The sequence below is a fragment of the Lactuca sativa genome, chromosome 1 (genome assembly GCF_002870075.4).
Source record: "Lactuca sativa cultivar Salinas chromosome 1, Lsat_Salinas_v11, whole genome shotgun sequence".
NCBI classification, from domain to species: domain Eukaryota; kingdom Viridiplantae; phylum Streptophyta; class Magnoliopsida; order Asterales; family Asteraceae; genus Lactuca; species Lactuca sativa.
In genome coordinates this window covers 74,946,734-74,967,908 of record NC_056623.2, presented here as the reverse complement: position 1 = coordinate 74,967,908, position 21,175 = coordinate 74,946,734, and the positions used below count along the sequence as shown (strand labels likewise).

The following is a 21,175-nucleotide window of genomic DNA, read 5'->3' as shown; positions in this document are numbered from 1 at the left end:
TAATTTCTTTTATATTTTAGGCAGCTGGATTTTGCATATGCATATGACTATTATTTTTCTAATAAATAAATATTTTTTTTTTTGTCATTTTTCACATTCTCATTCAATTTGTCAAATTTTATTTTGTGGTTATTTTGATATTTTTTCCATATGTTATTTTATGAGTTTTCTAATTTATAAAATTTTACATAATTTTTTAATGTAATAATTGCAATAAATATAGCAATAAATGGATATTAATTTCATTAATAAACATGCATTTTAATTTCAAAATTCCAAAATTAAAGCTCATTAATTTTTTTCTTTATTTAAATTATTTGTTTAAATTTAAAACTAGGTGTAAGACCCACGTATTACACTGTTTACCTAAAAATAAATAAATTTAAAGGTGTAAATATTTAAAAACTTTTGATTTATAAGAAAATAAAAAATAATGAATTATTAAAATTGAGTTTTTTATCTTTTAATTTAAATAAATAAACAAAATAAACTAATGAGCTTTAATTTGGAAATTTTAAAATAAGAAGGTAAGTCCGTTAATGAAATTGATATTCATTTATTACTAAATTCATTCTAATTATTACATTAAAGTATCATGTGGAATTAATTAAATTAGAAAAACCCATAAAATGATATGTGGAAAGGAAACTAATTCAAAATAACTAAAAAATGACATTTGGTAAATTGCATAAGAGTGTGACATGAGGCAAAAAAAACATTCATTTATTAGAATAGATTTAAAAAAATATTTACATTATAATAATTCATTATTTTTCTTAGTTTTTTATAAATTCAAAGTTTTTAAATATTTTAACATTTATATTTAACTTTTTTATTAAATTAACTCATGTAAATACATGGGTCTCACAACTATTTTTTTCATTATACTATTAGATTTGTTATAAGAATAACATTTGATTATAATCGATCTACTAATTTCATTTACTACTTCTCTAGTGAGAGATATTTCATATGTTTTATTGCTTTATACCTATTATTAGGTTTAAGACACATGTATTACATAGATTAATTAAAAAAATTAAATATAAATGTCTAAATATTTAAGACTTTGGATTTATAAAAAATAAGAAAAATAATGAATTATTAAAACTGATTTTGTTTTTTTTAAATTTAAATAAATAAACAAAATAAACTAATAAACTTTAATTTGAGAATTTTGAAATATGAAGGTCGAAATTGATATTTATTTATTACTATATTTATTATAATTATTATATTAAATTATTATATGAAATTTATTGAATAAAAAACTCATAAAATAACATGTAGAAAAGAAATTAATTCAAAATAATCACAAAATAATATTTGACAAAATTGAATGAATATATATATATATATATATATATATATATATATATATATATATATATATATATATATATATATATATATATATATATATATATATATATATATATATGTACGTACCAAAAAACACCGTCATTTGTTATAATAGACATCCTGGATTGGTTCATAATTTTCAATAACCCACACTGCTATCCTACGTGGCAACTATTTCAAATCGATATGTTTTGGTTTTAATTATTTATTTCAATAGATAGAATTATTTCCTAGACAAGAGAATATGTTACCTTTTCGTTTGGATAAAGCAAAATCCAAGTTGAAATGAATAAAATTGTAGCGGGACCCTTTTTGAATTATTGTTCCTTTGTCATATACTAAAGTTCTAGAACTTTTATTAGAAATGAATTTCTTTTTATAATGGTTTTCCGTTAACAAACTCAAAAGAGGTTAATTAAATCAATACGACTAATATCATCCCTAATAAACAATCACAAGGTTACGTCTTTGAAAGATCAAAATAATAACATTTTATTATTTTACGTATTATTCATAGAGGCTACGTGAATGATTATTCTTTTCTTTTTTTATGTTTCTTTTCTTTGTTTAGATATTTATTATTTATTGTGCAAACTTCCTTTTGGATAAGACTGTACAATTCGACATAAGGAAGCACATGTGGGACCATTTATATACATACAACCGACAACTATACAAGTTTTAAGAAGTTGTAATATATATATATATATATATATATATATATATATATATATATATATATATATATATATATATATATATATATATATATATATATATATATATATATATATATATATATATAGAGAGAGAGAGAGAGAGAGAGAGAGAGAGAGAGAGAGAGAGGTTCAAATGTTTTTAGCAACTGTTGTGTGTATGAATGTACCAATATATGAAATTAAAAAAAATTAATCATTAAATAAATCATTTAAGGGTATTATAGTAATCTTTGCATAGTTAATTATGGTAGATCAACAACAATTTTTTATATCACACAAGAAGCAAAGATAAATATAGAACATTAGCCTAAATCGATTTCACCGCTTCACACCACCCCTGTAGATCGATTTCACCATTTCTCTCTGTATTCTCTATTTGTTCCATATTTAAGGCCTAATTCGATTTACGAAACGAATGATATGTGTATGGCTGTTACAATTGTAGAAAGAAAAGAGAGAAAAGGAATGCAGAGATTGAATATGGAACAAATAGACTAACTGTTCAATTTTATTTATCGACCCTTTTCATCTGTCATCATCATCATCATCCTGTGTTGCCGCTTCTCCTTTTCCTTCTCCATCGTCGAGAAATCAGTTTTAAAACCCTATCAGTAAGACCAACCCCTTCACCAGTTTGTCATCGTCAATCAAGGAACCCCTACCCCTTTTAATGTTTGTTGCTTTGAATTTGAAAGACACCTGCATTTGTGTTTGATAGCCGCAAGAAAAAAATCAACAACCTTTTCCAATTATTCGAACCAATTACCAGGTGAGTATGGTGTGTGATTTATGATTTTTGAATATTTAATTGATATTTAATTGGTTCGACTAACTGTTCTTGTGTATTTTATGTTTTTGCTAATCAATTCTTAAATTTCTTCATTCATTATTAATTTAATTGACTTGCTAATCTGATCTTGTTTTTAATTTAATTGACTTGGTTTTTTAGATTTTTGGGTTGTAAACAAGATTTCGTTTCGTTTGATAGGAATTGGTGGCTTATTCAGGTGCAAGACAATTGAGGAGTACAATATTGCTGCTTCTGTAAGCATCAACACTTTTCCCTTTTTTCCCCTTTCCCCTTTCTGTAAATCTAATTGTCTATTTCATGATTGTTTTTATATGTGATTAATTTAGATGAATTCGATTAGTATGTCAGTGTATTTGGCTGTACTTTATCTTATTGCATGTAAGGTGTTTGTGAAAATGTCTAAAAAAGAACTTGATATAATATATACAATTTGTTTGATCAGTGGGTTTGGATGTGCATTATCTCATGATTGATTTTAGGTGAATTTGATTAGTGTGTTAGTGTGTTTGGTTGTACTTTATCTTATTACATGTTAGGTGTATTTTAGCATAATGTATTCTGCTACTTGTATTTCACTTGACAAGATCTGATGTGTATATACATGCTTGTATGTGTTCAATAGGTCTTTGATGGACATAACCAAAGAACAAAACATAAACAATAGAATGAGAAACACAATATTCTTTTAGAATGAGGTTAGTAACACTCATCAATTTGATGCCTATTATTCTGAAAAAATTAGATTTCAATCTCCTTATTTGTCAAGATAGAAAAAGTAATAACATTTTGTGATGTATTTTTTGTCATATAGAAGAAAATAATATGATTTAAGTGTATTCTGTGATGTATTCTGTCAGAATGTCTTTAAGAATGTTTGTTGACAAGTATATTTGCTTAACTGGTAATAATGAGTAATGCATGCTATTCTTTTAGAATGCCTTCAAGAACGAATCAAATATTGATCATACTAGAGAAAGACTTGGAATGAAGTTAAAAAAGCCAGTATTGTGGCGATTAAAACTATAACTAGCAGAATGTATTCTATGTATTTTGTTAGAATGTATTTTATGTATTCTGCTAAAATGTATTATATGGATTCTATCATATTATACGTATTCTGCCATAATATATAAATTGAGAGAAATTGCAAGTAACATGCTTTTAACCGTTCTTCGTTTTCTTGTATTTGTGATAGGAATGGTTGGAATAACGAGTTGAAGACATGATAGGAATAACTGGAAGAATGAATAAAAGATTGATCACACTCACAATTTAAGAATGTTGTTATTTTTTAAAGAATTTTATTCATTTTTGTTGATATTTTTTTAGAATATGTATAATTATATTAAAATGTATAAGACTATTAGTCTGTTAGCATATGTAAGAATTTGAATTTAAGTTTGAATGTATGAGAATATATTAGAATGTTATTCTTCAACGAGGGATTCAAGAATTATGCTATTCTTCAATAATATTCTAATATAATAAAATTCTGAAAGAACATCATTCTAACAAAAAAAACATTCTGACGGAATAAAATTGGTTATGTTTACAAATTACATTAGAATTAAAATTGAATGAATATAAAAAATCCAGATTTTTAAAATTAAGAGAATTAATTATCCCTAAATATCCAAAAATTTCCTTTTTTAAATATAATTAATTGTCTAAAATACCTTTATGCTGAAATTTGTGTGATAATATGGCACATGTTATCCCATTGTAATATCATAGACTCTTAGATCATGACCATTGATTATATTCCATCTGATGGTCCAGATCCATGCATTCCGGTACACAATAGATGTAAGAAACAAAATAACATAGCCCTATATATATATATATATATATATATATATATATATATATATATATATATATATATATATATATGTGTGTGTGTGTGTGTGTGTGTGGCGGTATATAAACATCGAATATAATAATACAAACTATGAGTTAAAAATAATTTGAGTTTGAAATGAAAAAAAAACATTAAAAAACAAAACAAAACTGCAAATATGGTCATTATGGTATGCATTTTTTCTAAGGTTTAGTTTAAACCTTGATTTTTTGGTTTTATGGTCTTTTTAGCATAGTTTTGTTGCATATTTAGTTCATTCGAATATTGAAATGAATGTTATGTCCATCTTGTATTTATTTTCCATTTTTTTTAAAAAGATTTAATACTTATTAAATAATTTTTATAATTAAAAATAAAAGGATCTCTCTCTCTCTCTCTCTCTCACAAAGGAAAAAACACCCCATCTTCTTCTCTGAAACTTCAACCCTCCGATTACAATCTGGCGAAAAAGTCTCTACCCTTCCTTCAATTCCCTTCTCACCAGAAAATACAATCGTCATAAAACACCCATACACTCTCACCCCATCCACCTGCTTGACCCTCAACATCACCTGTTGTACCCCGCCCATCACCCAAACTAGACTAAGTAGTATCTCCGATGAACACCAACTACACCATCACCCATGCTCTTTTCGTCTCTATTTTCTTCTTCTTTCATCTTTCAGATCGAGGAAAATACCATTTTCAAATGGTGGATTCAGATTTGAGAAGAAACTTATTACAGAAAATGATTTTGTGGGAGACGATGGTAAACTGATGCCCACTTTCACTACTGATCAACAGAAAACAAGAAAGGGAAGGGGTAAGGCAGATCAGCGACTTCCGGGGGTGTTTTGATGTGGTTTCGACAGGCAAAGGTGAAGGTGGACAACCTCTCTCTAGGGAGTCTCTATGTGGGTTTATTCCTTTTTTCCGATAATAGCAACCTAGAGGAAACAAAGTATCAGCAACAACAGGTAACCAGGGGGTGCTTGGGTGTTGTTCCGATCGAATGAAAATAGAGGAAAAAGAGGTTGTTGCCTTTTGTTGTTCATCGAAAAAACAACACACCTCAAGTGTGTTCTTGGCAGAAAAACGGAGAAGAAGGGGAGAGTGGAGGAGCAATGATCTAGGGGTGTTTTGGAGGTATTACTCTAGAGGAGGAGTTGATGCCTCCTCTTTGGCCAAAAAAGCTACCTCATATAGAGGCTTCCTCCATAGGCAATACGATATATATATATATATATATATATATATATATATATATATATATATATATACACACACACACACACACACACAAAGAGAGAGAGAGAGAGGGGATATGTGGGCCTTCTTTTATATTTTTAGTTATTAAATTATTAAAACAAAAGTTAAAAATGTTAGAATAAAAAAAAAATGGTATAATAGTCATTTTAATTTTCGGAGGGACCAAAACCACATACAAACTTGGTCAAAAGGACCATTAAACCAAAAAAGGTAAGGTTTGTACTAAACCTTAGGAAAAATGCATACCACAAGAACCATTTTTGCAGTTTTGTCATGAAAAAATCATAAAAGAATCCAATCTATTATTTTTACATAAATTTATTTTATATTTTGATCATGTCTAAATTAATCATTCTATGTCATGATTCCATTCCATAGTTACATGTTTAAAATTGAGTTGATATCAATCCATTAAAGTTATAGAATTACTTACACTTTAAATCATGTCATAATTCTTTCACTATTCCTTTTAGTTACTTCATATGATTCATTTGAAATCTTAAACCTTATTTGTTTCAAAATCTCTTCAAATAATTTCAATTATAAATCACCATTGGACTCACTAATCCAAATCATAACTTCAATGGATGTTATGGAATTATAACTAAAATGTGTATTGGAATCCATAACTATATTACTCGATCTAGATTAGATATAAATGCTTCTAGAACTCAATGTATAATTTAGTAAACCTAAGTACAAGTCATTCATAAGATTCAGATTCAAATCACCTAATTTCATTCTCTAGAAATGTAATCACCTATTCCAATGGTGACATGATAACACATTGGTGATTCCTTTCACTACATTAGCATCAAGACATACACATAGTTAATATATACACATGGTTAAGATAATTCAATAAACCTATGTACAAGTCATTCATAAGATTTTGATTCAAATCACCTAATTTAATTCTCTAGAAATGTAATCACCCATTCCAATGGTGAGCTAATAACACGTTGATGATTCCTTTCAATACATTAGCATTGAGGCATACACATAGCTAAGATCAAATGATTAAATTTGAATTCCTCTTCGATAGTTAGGGTTTAATGACCCAATTAATCTAATCAATTAAAAAATCAATAGAGTGGAGATTGGAGTTTAGATTCATGGTCTAATGCTTAGATTGAGTTAGAATTCTGATTTCGATGACTAATTTCATACCAATTTCATATTTGGATTGAGCTCCAAACCCTAAATCGATCTAGATGTTGAGATGAAGAAGATTTATACCTTAAGATGTTTTAGTGATGAAAATATAGCTTTAAGTCCCCTTAAAATACTTTGAATTAACTTCAAGCTCCCTAGATCTTAAACAAATCATCATATGAGTCTCCCTCCCTCCTATCTGGATTGATGACTGATTAGTGTGGATAGTGAAACTAGTTATTCTTATATTTTGGATGTTTTGACAATTAAATCCCCCATGCTAATTCTTTCATTTAAGTGGCATGTTAATCTAATGTCTTTGTCAACACTCTCATATTTAAACTAACCTCGTTTCTATTAAATTCTTATAATTTTGGTCCCTAAGTCATGTTAATACCAATTGACACAAGTTTAGCTACTTTGACATTTTAGTCCCTTATTACCTTTTTCATAATTATGGTCAAAATACATTATCAAAAATAAATTCTTTTTTAACTAACCATTTGTTTAATTACCTTTTTACTCTAAATTTTGTTTCTTTAATTGTTTTCTAAATAATTTTAAATTTTACCAAAACTAGAAAGCATTACAATACAATATGTAGCTTAGAAAACATGTGTATTGGGTAATTGTTTTAGATATTTAAATCGTGTATATGGAAATCCAAACACTTACAAAGTACTTATATTAATAGACCATTGTATGTGTTGTATACACCCGAGAATACATGTGTGGTTTGCATGAACATCGTTGTAGGAAGCCCATATGGATATAGGAACATATGGGCAACCCTAAAGTAACCTATTCTACTTAGGGATGGAAATTGAAATTGAGAGTTAGGGGAAAAACTTGAACACAAAAAAGAACTTGTGTAACACCCGGTTTTTTGGTATGATTTTTATGCTTTAATATTGTGGAATTTTGGTGGCCACGACGTGTTGAGGAGGATCACCACGACGTGGCAAGACATTTTTTGTTCACGATAATTTTAAGTCGCCACGACATGCCGACATCCCGGGCTCAAGCCCTAATCATACAGGCTTAAGGCCCTATTTAAAGGATGTGATGGCTAGGGTTTCGTCAACCCTCAGCCTTCATCCCCTCCAAGTGCTTAGATCCAAACCCTAATATACTATCCACCATTTTAAGCCTCTTTGTGGTGTTCTTGGTCTTGTAAAGGAAGAAAAAGTGTTATAGAGAAAAAGTATCCGCAAGCTAACTTCATTTCAGTCTCCTTGATCTCTTTGTGGACCTTTGTAAGTCTACAAGCTCATATCTTGTAATGCTCTGTCCTGAATTGTTTCCTATTTGGGGTGGAGAGCAACGATCAGGTATTATTAGGCTTAAGACCTTTGAGAAATGAAATCTGGACCCATTTGGATATGGGTGGTGTAATTTAGATGATCCGGGTGTTCAGTTTGTGTTTTGGAGTCAAGGGGTATTTTTGGTAAAGTGTCAGCACGGGCTTTTATGGAAATTGGACTTTTGTTCAGGAAATTTTAAGGCAAGTATAAGTTGATAAAAGTGTAGAGCTTCTCGTTATATTATCATGGATATAAGGATCGTCGAAATCGGGTTTATAATAAAGAAGTTATGGCCTTCAGATGAATTTAGGGTTTAAGGATAACCCTAGTACGCAGGGCGTACATAGGGAGTACGCAGGGTATACTAGTGCGAGGCTGAGTATGTGGGGTGTACACCGGAGTATGCTGAGCATACTAAGCAGACTTGGTCATGGATGCGAGGCCTCGTACGTTGGGCATACGGGGGTTACGCTTGGCGTACGAGAAGTTTAAGAAACCCTAATTTAAGTGTATTGCACCCTATATAAAGACCTTAAGTCCCTAGGGCTGGCCTCTTTAATAGCCTCCGTGCTTTCTAAACCCTAAAATCGACCTTTTAGCCCCCATTTTTGTGTTTTTGAGTTCTTGAAAGGAAGTTGGTGTTTGTTTTGCTCATTTTGAAGAGATTGAAGAAGTAGAAGGTTCATAGCTTGGTGGGAAACCTAGAGATCCATAATCATCACTCATCTTGCAAGTCTTTTGAGGTATCAAGTTCATACCTTCGATTTTGAATGCTTAGATCTCTTTATGTCTTGATTTTCTTGCTTTTGGGTCCCTTTTTGGGTTGGTTGATGAGTTAAGACGTTGAAGGGCTTACTCTATTAGATCTGAGTTTGTTATGAGGTTATTAAGGATAAAGGTGCTAGCTTTATGAGGTTTATGGTTACATGCATGCATTAAGTCACCCAATAAGTCCTTTTGTTAGCTTTAAGAGCTTCATTTGGCCGTGCATGAATGTAAAGTTATCAACTTTACGTGATTATCCAGCTCAAGGAAGTCAGATCTACCTTTTGGGACAATGTCTTAACGAATTAAGGAGTAAAAATGAAATTTGGCTGAATGGGTGAGTACGCTGGGCATACAAGCTTGTGTACAAGCCCTAATGCGTGTAGACTTAGTGTACAACTGAGTTTGCCCCACATACTCAGCAGGATTAGACTTCGGTGTTTGGGTCATCTTTTGGTCTTAGTAGGGGTGTTCGTTTGGATGGATCGGTTTGATCCAATCCAATCAAGTGAATCCAAATTGATTTCGGTTTTCAAAAATAAATCGAAATAGTCCAAACTAAATTCAAATCCAATCTGATTTGATCCAATTACAATTTGGTTGGATCGGTTTTTATAATGCGGTTTTAAAAACTAAAACATTTTAAAACGACATATAATTATAATATTACCGAATTTTACACAAGAAGCAAAAACTAATTATTTAGTTACGATTTGAAATATATAAACAACTATTAAGAAGGTATATTATATTCTAATATTTCATAGATAAAACACTTTGAGAGAAAATTCATATTAATATTTTTTATTATGTGAAACTTTTTGAACTTATTTCAAAAAATAAATTACAAAATTAATAAATAATTATAGATATATATATTAAAAATAAATAAATAATAAATTGTTATTTGGTTTTTTGGACTATTCGGTTAATATTTTATGTAACGCCTGTGTTTCCGGGCTTGCCATTTTTAGCAATGTAATAGTCTAGGTTAACCTTTGTAACCCGTTTTGAAATAATAAGAGTGTATTATTTGAGTATTATGTGTTTTGTGCTTAATTGCTTAATTATGTGGTTTGATTAATTAAGAATAAAAATAAGCGTCAAAATTTAAGTGTAAAATAAACTTGATATCTTTGGGTAATGTTGTAGTAGTTGAAATGAGGTTTCCGAATATATATATAACGCCCAAATCTGACTTCGTATGAGGAAGTTATGTTTTATCGAAGTTTCGGCTTAGCGATATGCAACCCGAAATACTCGATTTGAGATCGAGCGGTTTTTAGCCGAAGCAATCTAAACGAGGATCGAAGGTCTTGTTGTTGGTATCGAAACGCTAAAAAGTTAGGCGAGAACGGACGTCAAACGAAGAAGTTATGAATTTATAACGAAGTTTTTCTGTCACGGCCTATTAAAAATAAATAATAAAAATAAATTTAAAATTAGCCGATGGAGTCTAAACAAAAGTTGTAGAGCGTAGTCTCACCTACGCGTGGATATAAAGAACGTCGAAAACGGAGTTTGTATGAAGAAGATATGAATTTCCGAAGTTGATTAAATATTTTGTATTTAATTTTAAATGGAAAATCCGGTATTATCCGAAGGGGAGTCACCGGGCATATCCGAAGTACGCCCCACGTACAGCGAAGCATGACACGCCTCGTATTCGAGTTCTTCGGATGACGCATGCAGTGACGAATTCGGACGCATACGCCCTGCGTACGCCTGTACGCCTGGCGTACTCCGAGGCTCCAGCCTCCTATAAATAGGATGCGAGGGCAGCCGGTTCATTTGTTCATTTTTTTCTCTTCTCTCTCCCGTTTTGCATCGATTTGCATGCCAGAAATACCCCGAAGCCCCGGTATTATTCTCGAGCCCCGAAGCAAGTCCCGAGATCCTGAAGATCCCGAGAAGTACGGTTCCCGAGCCGAAGCTCTGCCCGCGAGAAGTTCGATTTTTGTAGAGATCTTCCAGATCTGCTGAGGATTACTACTTCTGCAAGTCGTAGTGCTGTTCGATCATCTTCTGATCAAGTGAGTGTATACTACCTTTCATAAACACGATAATAATACAAGTATGGTTCGAGTGTATTAAGTATATTGTTGTTTATATGTGTGAGTGCGTAGTTACTTTCTTCTAACGCATGATTATGAAGTATTTTATACGAAATACGTGTTATGTGTTTAATTTTGTTGTTATGTGTGTGAATGTATATTCACTCTCTTCTTTCTCATAGATCTGAATTGCTTCTATGAAATACGTGTTACGTGGGTGTGCCTCATCTGTTATGTGGAATATGTATTGAATGAAAATGATATATAGGTTTTAAACTATGTATGAAAATATATATTTTTATCTACTAATATGTTGGGTAGAACATGGGTAGATAGTTGGTGTGTAATAAACAGATGAGAGGCCTCGATGTTGTTGTTGTTGTTGTTGTTGATCTAGTTATTCAGCGGAGTATGGATAACGACCACAGACTCTTTCTAGATAGTCTTGTGGAACGCTAGCAGGTTCATAACCTGTAGGTGTTGTGAACGATGTGTTCACCGGTGTACTCTATCCCCCTCATGGTTGCCTTTAGGATATCTATTGTTGAGGAAACCCCTTAGCAGTGATGTCCGTCCCGATGAAAATCCTAGATTAGGTCCCTTGAGATAGATGTTGTTTTAGGGACGTAAAGTGAGGATAACGGGAATGGGTAATCGGGATAGTGATTGGTTGGTGAAATTAAATATAATTTATTTATTGTGGGTTGAAAACCCTATATGCTCACCAGGCTCCCAAGCCTGACCCACTCAGTTTTATTTGTATTACAGGTAGTGGCGCGAGGGCATAAGATGGTTGAATTATCAAGTTGTTTTGTTTACAAGTCTGTATATGTATATATTTGTTGAATGACTTGTAATGTTATCGTTTATGCTTTATGGTCTGTATCGGAACATGACATCCCGAGTTTTGATTATATAATGAAAATGCATCTCTTGATGAAATGCTTTGATAAATATTATTTTATCATGTTTTGTTTTGGGAACAAATTCCGCAACTCTTTCAAATCAAAAGGATTTACTCTGAAATTATTTAAAAGCATAAATAAAAATCGGTCTTTTCTGGCCGTGATTTTGGGGATGTCACATTTTATAAACCATAACCAATCCAAAATCCAAAATAGTATTTCGGTTTTGTTGAAAACCAATCCAAAAATCCGAATATCCGAACCAAATTGTCCAATCCAATTGTCCAATTGGACAATTCGGTTTTATCCAAATACTGAACAGCCCTAGGGCTTAGTTGTTTTGGGCCCTGTTGGGCCATCAGGTTTTGGGTTGATAATTATTTTGAGAAGGCCTACAATGGGATTTAGGCCCATTTTTGGAAAATTGGGCAATGTTTGGGCCTTGCGTGATTATTTGGTAATTGGGCCTTTTGGATTAGAGGTTTGGGCCTAAGCCTTGGTCTAAAGTAGGTGAAGGGGTAAAATGGTCACTTACCCTAATTATGGACTGATGGTTATGGATTTTAATCCAATTATTAATTGGATGTTATTTGATATTGATAGCTCATCGATTTGTCAGACCAACAGCCAGGGATTTATCAGTGTGATTCAATAGTGCGAGGTGAGTTTCCTCACTGGGTTTAGCGGGTCTAAGGCATCAATGTGGGCCCTTGTTGTTCATGTTAGGATGCTAGGAGTCTGCGTGACCCTTGTATGTGATATGCGCTGCTATATATATCGGGCGGGGCTCGATGTCGGGCGAGGCCCGATGACTGTATCCTATGCTATTGTTTTATGATAATTGTATGTGTTAGTATGATTATGTGATATATGTCTATATGTATAGTAGGAGGGGCCCGATGTCAAGCGGGGCCTAAGAATAACAGATCTGAATACCAAGCGGGTCTCAATGTCGGGCGGGGCCCGAAGCCGAGTGGGACTCGATACCAGGCGGCGGCCGATGGATAGCGGGGGCCCAGTATGTGATTTATTATGTTTGGAATGTGGTATCTTGGTGAACTCGCTAATTTTGTGCTTACGATTTTCTGTTTATGTTTTAGATTCTTCTGGTTCCAAAGAGAAGAGCTTGGGATGATTTCAGGGCTCACACCACCTTGTTCCGCTTTTTGTGATTTACTCTGATTTCATATGATGATTGATACATTTGTTTATTTGGATTGTATGGTTGGTGTCTCGGAATACTTATTTTATTAAATTCAAAACGAAAAATTTGGATCTTATTTTTCGGACGTTTCAAGTTGGTATCAGAGCCTTGGTTTGAGGGATTCAGGCATACTCTCGGGTGTATCTAACTCAAATTGTGGATTTGGTAAAGTTTTTCAAAAATGAAAAATGATGAAAAGGGGAAAAAGGTTTCTAAAACAAGAAAGGGTGTGGTGCATGCAATCGATCGAGCTCAATTAAGTTTTTCCCAAAATACCGATACATGTTATCTGATATGGTAGATTTATAATCTGTGAATCTCATGCTAGTTAGGGCTAAGGATCTGCTCAGTGTTTGCATGTCATAATGCTAGGAGAGATTCCTTGTATGCCTATTATATGAGATTGTGGAATTGCATGCTAGTTCTGATTAGTCAGTGATAGATTAGCCTGATATGTGATGTCTTGTAGCTTAGGAAGCATGGGATGCTAGATTGGGTATAATTTGTATGCGTAAGGCATTCGGCAGAGAGAGTGGAAGTTGTTAGCATGAGTTGTAGTACGAGGGATTGGATGTTCTTGGTTATTGTATGGATTGGAATGTTACTGCACAAATGTTGCTTGCTTTGTGCTTTGTGGAACTCATAGGTTATGTGAGTTAGATATTAAGTGAATATGTCAAGTCACATGTGGAAATGGTTGGATAGTCTCAGAGTGATAGATTTAACCCTATTTCTCAGCTCTTGTTTGAGTCTAACTGTTATGGGGATGAGTTTGTTACTTGAAGGATTATCTAAGCTTTGTTGCATGTGATTGTATTCATAAGGTATCCAACTAACATTATGGGGAGTTCTTCAGCAGCTGATGGCAGGGCGAGGTCAGAAACCTTGGAAAGCCTAGGAAGTGCTTCAGTGGGTTTGGTCGTGTTGCGTGGTGACTATATGGGTATCAGTTTGAGAAGGTGACTTAGAGGATTTGGGATGATTCCCGAGGAAAGTATGGATAGGTGTGGAAGGTAGTATTGAGCCTGTACTACTGAAAGCACAAGATCCATCCTCGAATCGGGGAAGGTTTTAGAGGATCTAGGAACCTGTGGGATGAGGATTCTTGAGTATGTCCTGATCATTGCATGTTGTTTTTTTTCAATATGATATTGAGCACTCAAGAAGGGGATTCAGGTTTTGGTTTTGGATCAGGTATAAGTACTGAGCCGATTGATCAGCACATGCAGGAGTTCATCTCATCGGAGATTACCCACGGTATTCTCGAATGGACTCTTGTGATCTTTGTTTCGGTCAAGAAAAGGATTTTGGAGCTATTGGATGGTCGTATCAGGGCCTTTCAGGCTAAGATCATAGCAGGATAGTTGGGAGCTCATCTAGAGCCCAAAGCTTGTGGATCCCTAGGATCCTTCAGGAAAGTGGATCATATTGTTAGCTTTTGTCATTTGGGATCGGAGGTGGGTTACGCACTGTTGGGTCCAGAAGTGTTGCTTCTTTGGGCTCGGTCCTTTGCCCAATTTTGTTATCCGGTTTGGGTCTATCCAACCGTGTTTGTTTTTATTAGGGTTTTAGTATTTAAGGTGCATGCATGCATCCTTAGTAATTATCGCTTTCATTTATTATTCTTGGTATTGTACTACAAACCCTAGCTCACCTCTATAGTGGAAGTTCTTTGTCGAGCTCTGCTGAGGCTTGACTACATTTGAATCATTAAGAATTACTTGATTCTACATCATGTTTATTGTGTTTGTTTGTTTTATTGATTAACCTGTTGAAGATCAAATCGATCTAAGAGTTTTTCAACTCATCAATTGGTATCAGAGCAAGAGACTGTGTAATCCATACACATCTCTTTTGTTGAAGAAGATCTTAGGTTTTTCCACTTTGATTGATATTATTAAAGCCGTCATCTGCTATTGACGTAGTTCTTTAAATATTCGATCTTACCCTAATTTTATTTACAAGTCTGATCTTAAGCAGGTTTTTGAACAAACATCGTCATGTCCATTGATGATTCTCAGTCAAACCCAATCAATATCTCCAACAGTATAGGATTGACGACAAGGATTCCTATATTGTACACATCACTTCGAATACTACATGATTCGTTCAGAAGACAATGGATACTTGATTTGGGAGGCGATTACTGTATGTCGATAATCACTCAAGCACTTCAAGAATTGTTAAAACTCAAAAGGATTACAATCAACTCGTTAATGATGTGAAAGACATACCCCAAGATGAGAAAGAAAAGTTTCAGTGCAACATCAAAGCTTTAAGGATGATTGGGTTTGCTTTACAATCGGACACGTTTCGGTTAGTGAGTTCATGCACAACAGTGAAGGAAATATGGGACAGGTTGAAGGAATTATATTCTACAGATGAAGATCTTGAGCATTCAATCCAAACATTATTGCTCTCAGAATTTAGTGACTTCAAGCAAAATCCCGAAGAGAAGCTTATTCAAGCCTTCGATCGCTTCAATCATCTCCTTAGTAAGATGATAAAGCATGGGATTGAAAAAAAAGTCATTGAACAGAAGGTTACATTCATGAATGGACTTAGAACCGAATGGATGGTTGTAATGTGTACTGTGAAGGCACATGAACAATTCAAGACTTATGCTCTAGCAAAACTGGTGGGGATATTAAAATCACATGAGAGTGCAGTGACTAAAGAAACGAATGTGGTTTCTAGCATGGGTCCCTGTCCCTAATCACCAAAGGAAAGAGTGCTGCTGAAGAAGAAGAAGATTTAGATCTTTCTGAATATGATCTAACAAGTGAAGATTATGCTTTGATGGTGTCAAATCCCAAGAAGTTCATCAAAAGATGGTTCCCAGCAAATAAGAACCGAAACTGGCAGGGTAACTACAGTGTTGAGAAAACGAAGGAGGAGCCGAAGAGTGTTTCTCAGACCGAAGAACCAAAGAAGGAAGCAAAACTTGGTGGCAACTCAAGTTTTATTTGTCACTACTGCAGAGGCAAAAATCACTTCGCCAAAGATTGTATGCTGAGAAAGATGTTAGAAAAGAATAACGATGATGACGAGGAAGCGAACCTCACATGAAGATTGGAGGAAATTAAGAAGAAGAAAGATGGATCTAATAACACTATGAATGCTCTTATTTTGCAGGGAAATACTGTTGACGATGAGTTCGGCGGTGTTGAAGTTTGGTCCACTGACTCTGAAGATGAAGAAGTGAGTAGCCCACTCATGGTAGGGCATTGTTGGTGAAGGAAGAGAACATTGCAGGAAAGTGTCTGATGGTGACTTCTGAAGTGTCACAAATGAGAGGCTATACCACTGATGGGGAACTAGACGAAACGAAAGAGAGAGAAGACATGTGTTTTGCAGCGAAACCTGTTAGTGAGCAGATCAACAAATGCGATGAGTTGATCAAGAAGGTACAATCCATTCTTGTTTCCTTACATATCCCCATCACAAACTATGAAAAAGAAATTAATGGATTAAAATCTAAATTTTCTAGTATAAGTGGTAGTCTAACTCAAACTCGCGTCACAAATTCTAACCTAACTGATCAAATCAGCAGGATATCGTCGAAGAGTGAGGAGAGGCGTATATGGATTGAGTAGAAGGAGAAGGAGTTAATTATGTATAGGGATGAAACAATTTATTTGCAAAGAGATAATTTAAAGGTTTTAAAACAACGGAATGCTTTTTGTTTGATTGATAAACGATTATACTCCAACATTACTCAATTGCATCTTGATTGTGAAATAGGGAAGAAGATACATCGTATGATTTTACCCTTCCTTGAGTTAAAGGAGGATGAAATCGATGCAGATGCATATGATTGTGAAAACGTTGTTTCTTCTGATGATATCTCACTTTCTTACAAAATTGGTCTTGACAAAATAGAGTCCTTCATAAAGTCAAAAGACCATAAGGACATGCTCAAAATTTTGTTGGATGAAAATGACAAATTAAAAATTAAAACCGAAACTATACATAAATTTGACTCTTTGAATGCCAAGTTGAATTCAGAAAATAAAATTGATATTGAAAACACTTCTGAATTCAATGAGGATGATGATATGAGTGTAATAACTGTAGAAGATGAGGTGGGCTGTTCTGAATTTCTCAAAAGCGAACTCGAAACCAATAAAAATATTATTTTAGAAAATTCTATTGAGTTCGCTCGTTTATCCAAAAATTAGACTAAAGTCCTCAAGGAAAAGGCAATTGTATATCAAAAGGTCCAAACAACTCCAAATCAAGTTTATACAGTTAAAAGAGTTACTCAGCAACAAACAACAGAACTGACAGCTTTGGTAGAAGAAGATAATGTTGATGGCTGTGATGAGTTTTTCTAGTCAGCACCAATTGATAACGCTGATGAAACAGAAGGTCTATCTAAGAAAACATTATGGAGAGTGAAGGGTAGGTATGTGGCAGAACCACTCACTGAACCTACACGTTTTGATGCGACAAGCACAAGTGGTACCAAAAGTCCTTCAGGCGAACCGTCATAGTATCAAGTGAAACCTCTTCACTAAGGAGTGAAACTCATGCTCAAAGACCGAAGAAAAAGGCTAACATCCACAAAAATCCAAAACAGGTGTTAGAAAGAAAGCGTCAACATAATTTAAGATACAAGAAGAATCTCACTGAAAGGAAACAGTTTTGGCAATCCCAAAACCCTAATTACGTTCGTTATGAAAAGTCCTTTAAGTCAAAGGAAGAAGCAAAAACAAACTCAGCTTCTCGTGCTCAACATAATGAAAACAACCGAAAGAAGAGTTTCGATCCCCAGAATCAAGACAATCGAAAACAGAGTTTCGGTCCACAAAGGCCTAACAACCAAAAGAGAAGTTTTGGACATCAGAGGAATAACAACCGAAAAAGAATTTTCGGTCCTCAAGATGTGAGAAACCGAAAGGATGGTTTCGGTCCTAGATCAACCAATGAGAGGAACCAAAGGGAAAGTAGTTTCAGCTCTCAACCAAGTAAGAGCAGTGATCAAAAGCTTAACTCTACTCTCAAGTCTCATCTTTCTCATTCTCACTCTCACTCACAAAATGATCAAAAGGGCAAAGGAAAGCGCTTTCCAGAAAACGATAAGAAGACATCGTCTGAACCCCAAGTGAAGAACCGAAAGACTGCTAATGTCAATTCAAAAACTAAAACTACAGAACTTAAATCTAATGAAATCAAGGTTTTCACTATAAAAAGAAAAGATGAAACAACTTTAATAAGAAGAACCTTCTTAGTAGATGTTTCTCTTACAAATCCCTGTTCTGTAAAAGGCTCACAAGGACCCAAGAAACTTTGGGTTCCTAAATCTGCTTAAATTTTGCAGGCTATACGTGATGAGCAGTTCGATAATGAATGATACATAGACAAGTAGCTGATCATGTCACATGACAGGGAGAAAGGAAGAGCTGAGGGAATTTCGGTCCCTTACAAATGGTGGAAGTGTCAAGTATGGTAATAATTCTTTTGGCACGATCAAAGGTTATGGTATGATCACCAATGGTGATTTCTCAATACGAAAAGTGGCGTATGTTGAAGGTTTACAACACAACCTTATCAGTATTTCTCAACTGGTAGTTGGTACTAGGTTATAAGTGTCGATCAATGACGATGGCTAAGAGATAATTGAAAAGAAGACGAATAATATCTTGCTGAAATCGAAGCGAAAAGGAGAGATGTACCCTCTAAATCTCAATCCCATTCGAGGGAAACCAGCAGTTTGCTTGCTAACGAAGGCTCATTCAAACGAAAGCTGGCTTTGGCACCGAAGACTTTCCCATCTCAATTTCAAATACATCAACAAGCTAGTTCTTGGGGATCATGTTCGAGGTCTTCCTGTTATGAAGATCGAAAGAGAACATTTGTGTGTTGCGTTTGAAATGGTAAATGGAAGTCGACAGAGTCATCCTTCTCGAGTTAATACGAAAATCATTAAACCACTTGAATTACTTCACATTGATTTATGTGGTCCATCTTCAATCGAGAGCATTGGTGGTAATAGGTATATACTTGTAATAGTGGATGACTTCTCTTGGTTTACCTGGGTATTATTTTTGAGGCAGAAATCGGAGGCCACTCCCAAGCTTTGACTCTTTATCAAGCAGGTAGAAGTTCAAATGCGAAAGGTGGTTCGAAATATCAGAAGCAAAAACGGGTTGGAGTTCAAGAACAAAGACTTTGAAGATTTCTTGCAGAAAAGGGGACAACTCACAACTTCTTGGCTCCATATACTCCAAAACAAATTGGAACTGTCGAAAGAGGAAACTGATCTCTATGTGAAGCAGCCCGAACCATGCGTAGCTTCGCTTCTCTACCTCTATATTTCTTGGCAGATGTCATTGATGTTGCTTGCTACACGCAGAACATATCTTATCTTAACAAACGTTTCTCCATCACTCCTTATGAGATCTTGAACAACCGAAAGCCTAGCGTAAACTTTTTTCATGTGTTCGGTTCAAGATGCTTCATCCTTAATTCAAAAGAGCACCGAAACAAGTTTAACATCAAAGCATATGAAGGAATCTTTCTGGGTTACTTGCTAAACTCCAAAGCATACCGAGTCTTAGACAAGCATTCAAAGAAAATCAAAGAGACTTACTATGTCACCTTCGATGATAACTACGTCAAGAAATTGAAGACAACTGAAGGTTCTATGGAGGAAATTTTTCCAAAATCTGGTCAAGCTACGATACCAATCTCAAACCTCTTTGAGTAATACATGCTGCTGTTTGTTGAACCAGAAAAGGCTATTCACTCTGAATCCGAAGCTGCAGATAACAAGGTAGACAACTTGAAGAAGATAATCGATGATGCTGCAAAGAAAACGGCAGATGACCAACTGAGAACAACTGAACAGCCTGACTCAAGTGAACCTCCAAGAGATAGTTCTTATGTTCAAGGGGAGGGTTCATCTTCTCCAAATAACCAAGATTCATCGTTCCAGGGGGAGAGTCCATCATCATCAATAGCAACCGAAAGTCAAGTACAAGGGGAGAATTCTGAGCCTAAAGCTGAGGAAGTGTTATCATTTAAGGGGGAGAATGCGAATTCAAACGACGATGATATTCAGTCAGAATTCGAAGAAGAAGTGAATGCTGAACTGGATCCCACAAATGATCATAATTACCCTCCACTCACTAAATGGACCAAAGATCATCCACAAACACAAATTATTGGTGATTCAAAAGAAAAAGTTCTCACACGATCACAACTAAAAGCGAAATAAACTGCACTATTCTCTAAAATGGAATTTTGCATGTTCAATTCGTTTCTCTCCAAGGTTGAACTGAAGACGATCAACACTGCACTCGATCATTTTGATTGGGTACATGCGATGCAACATGAACTCAATGAGTTCGAGCGAAATAAAGTGTGGAGCTGATTCCAACACCAAGAACTTTGAAATATACCAAATGGATGTGAAGTGCGCCTTCTTAAATGGAGAACTAGAAGAAACGATGTATGTAGAGCAACCATCGGGTTTCGTGAACGAGAAGTATCCAGATCATTGCTACATTCTGGACAAGGCAGTCTATGGTCTCAAGCAAGTGCCAAGGGCATGATATGAAACTCTAACTAGATTTCTCAAAATGTCTAAGTTTGAACAAGGTTCGGTTGACCCAACCTTCTTCTGTAAGAAAGAGGGTGACCACCTTATGATCATTCAAATTTATGTTGATGATATCGTCTTTGGTTCCACAAACCCTAGCTTAACAGTTGAATTTAGGAAGTTGATGGAGACTAAATTTGAAATGAGCTCAATGGGTCCTATTAACTTTTTCCTTGGCTTG

General features: G+C 34.2%; 1 long non-coding RNA gene across 1 annotated transcript; it reads left to right on the top strand.

The window, feature by feature from the left end:
* The first annotated feature begins 2,340 nt into the window (after positions 1 to 2,340).
* On the top strand, positions 2,341 to 4,264 carry LOC122196012 (uncharacterized). Its single transcript, XR_006187221.1, has 3 exons — positions 2,341 to 2,850; positions 3,070 to 3,125; positions 4,088 to 4,264. It is a non-coding gene; the product is annotated as an uncharacterized LOC122196012 (long non-coding RNA).
* The last annotated feature ends 16,911 nt before the right edge of the window (positions 4,265 to 21,175 follow it).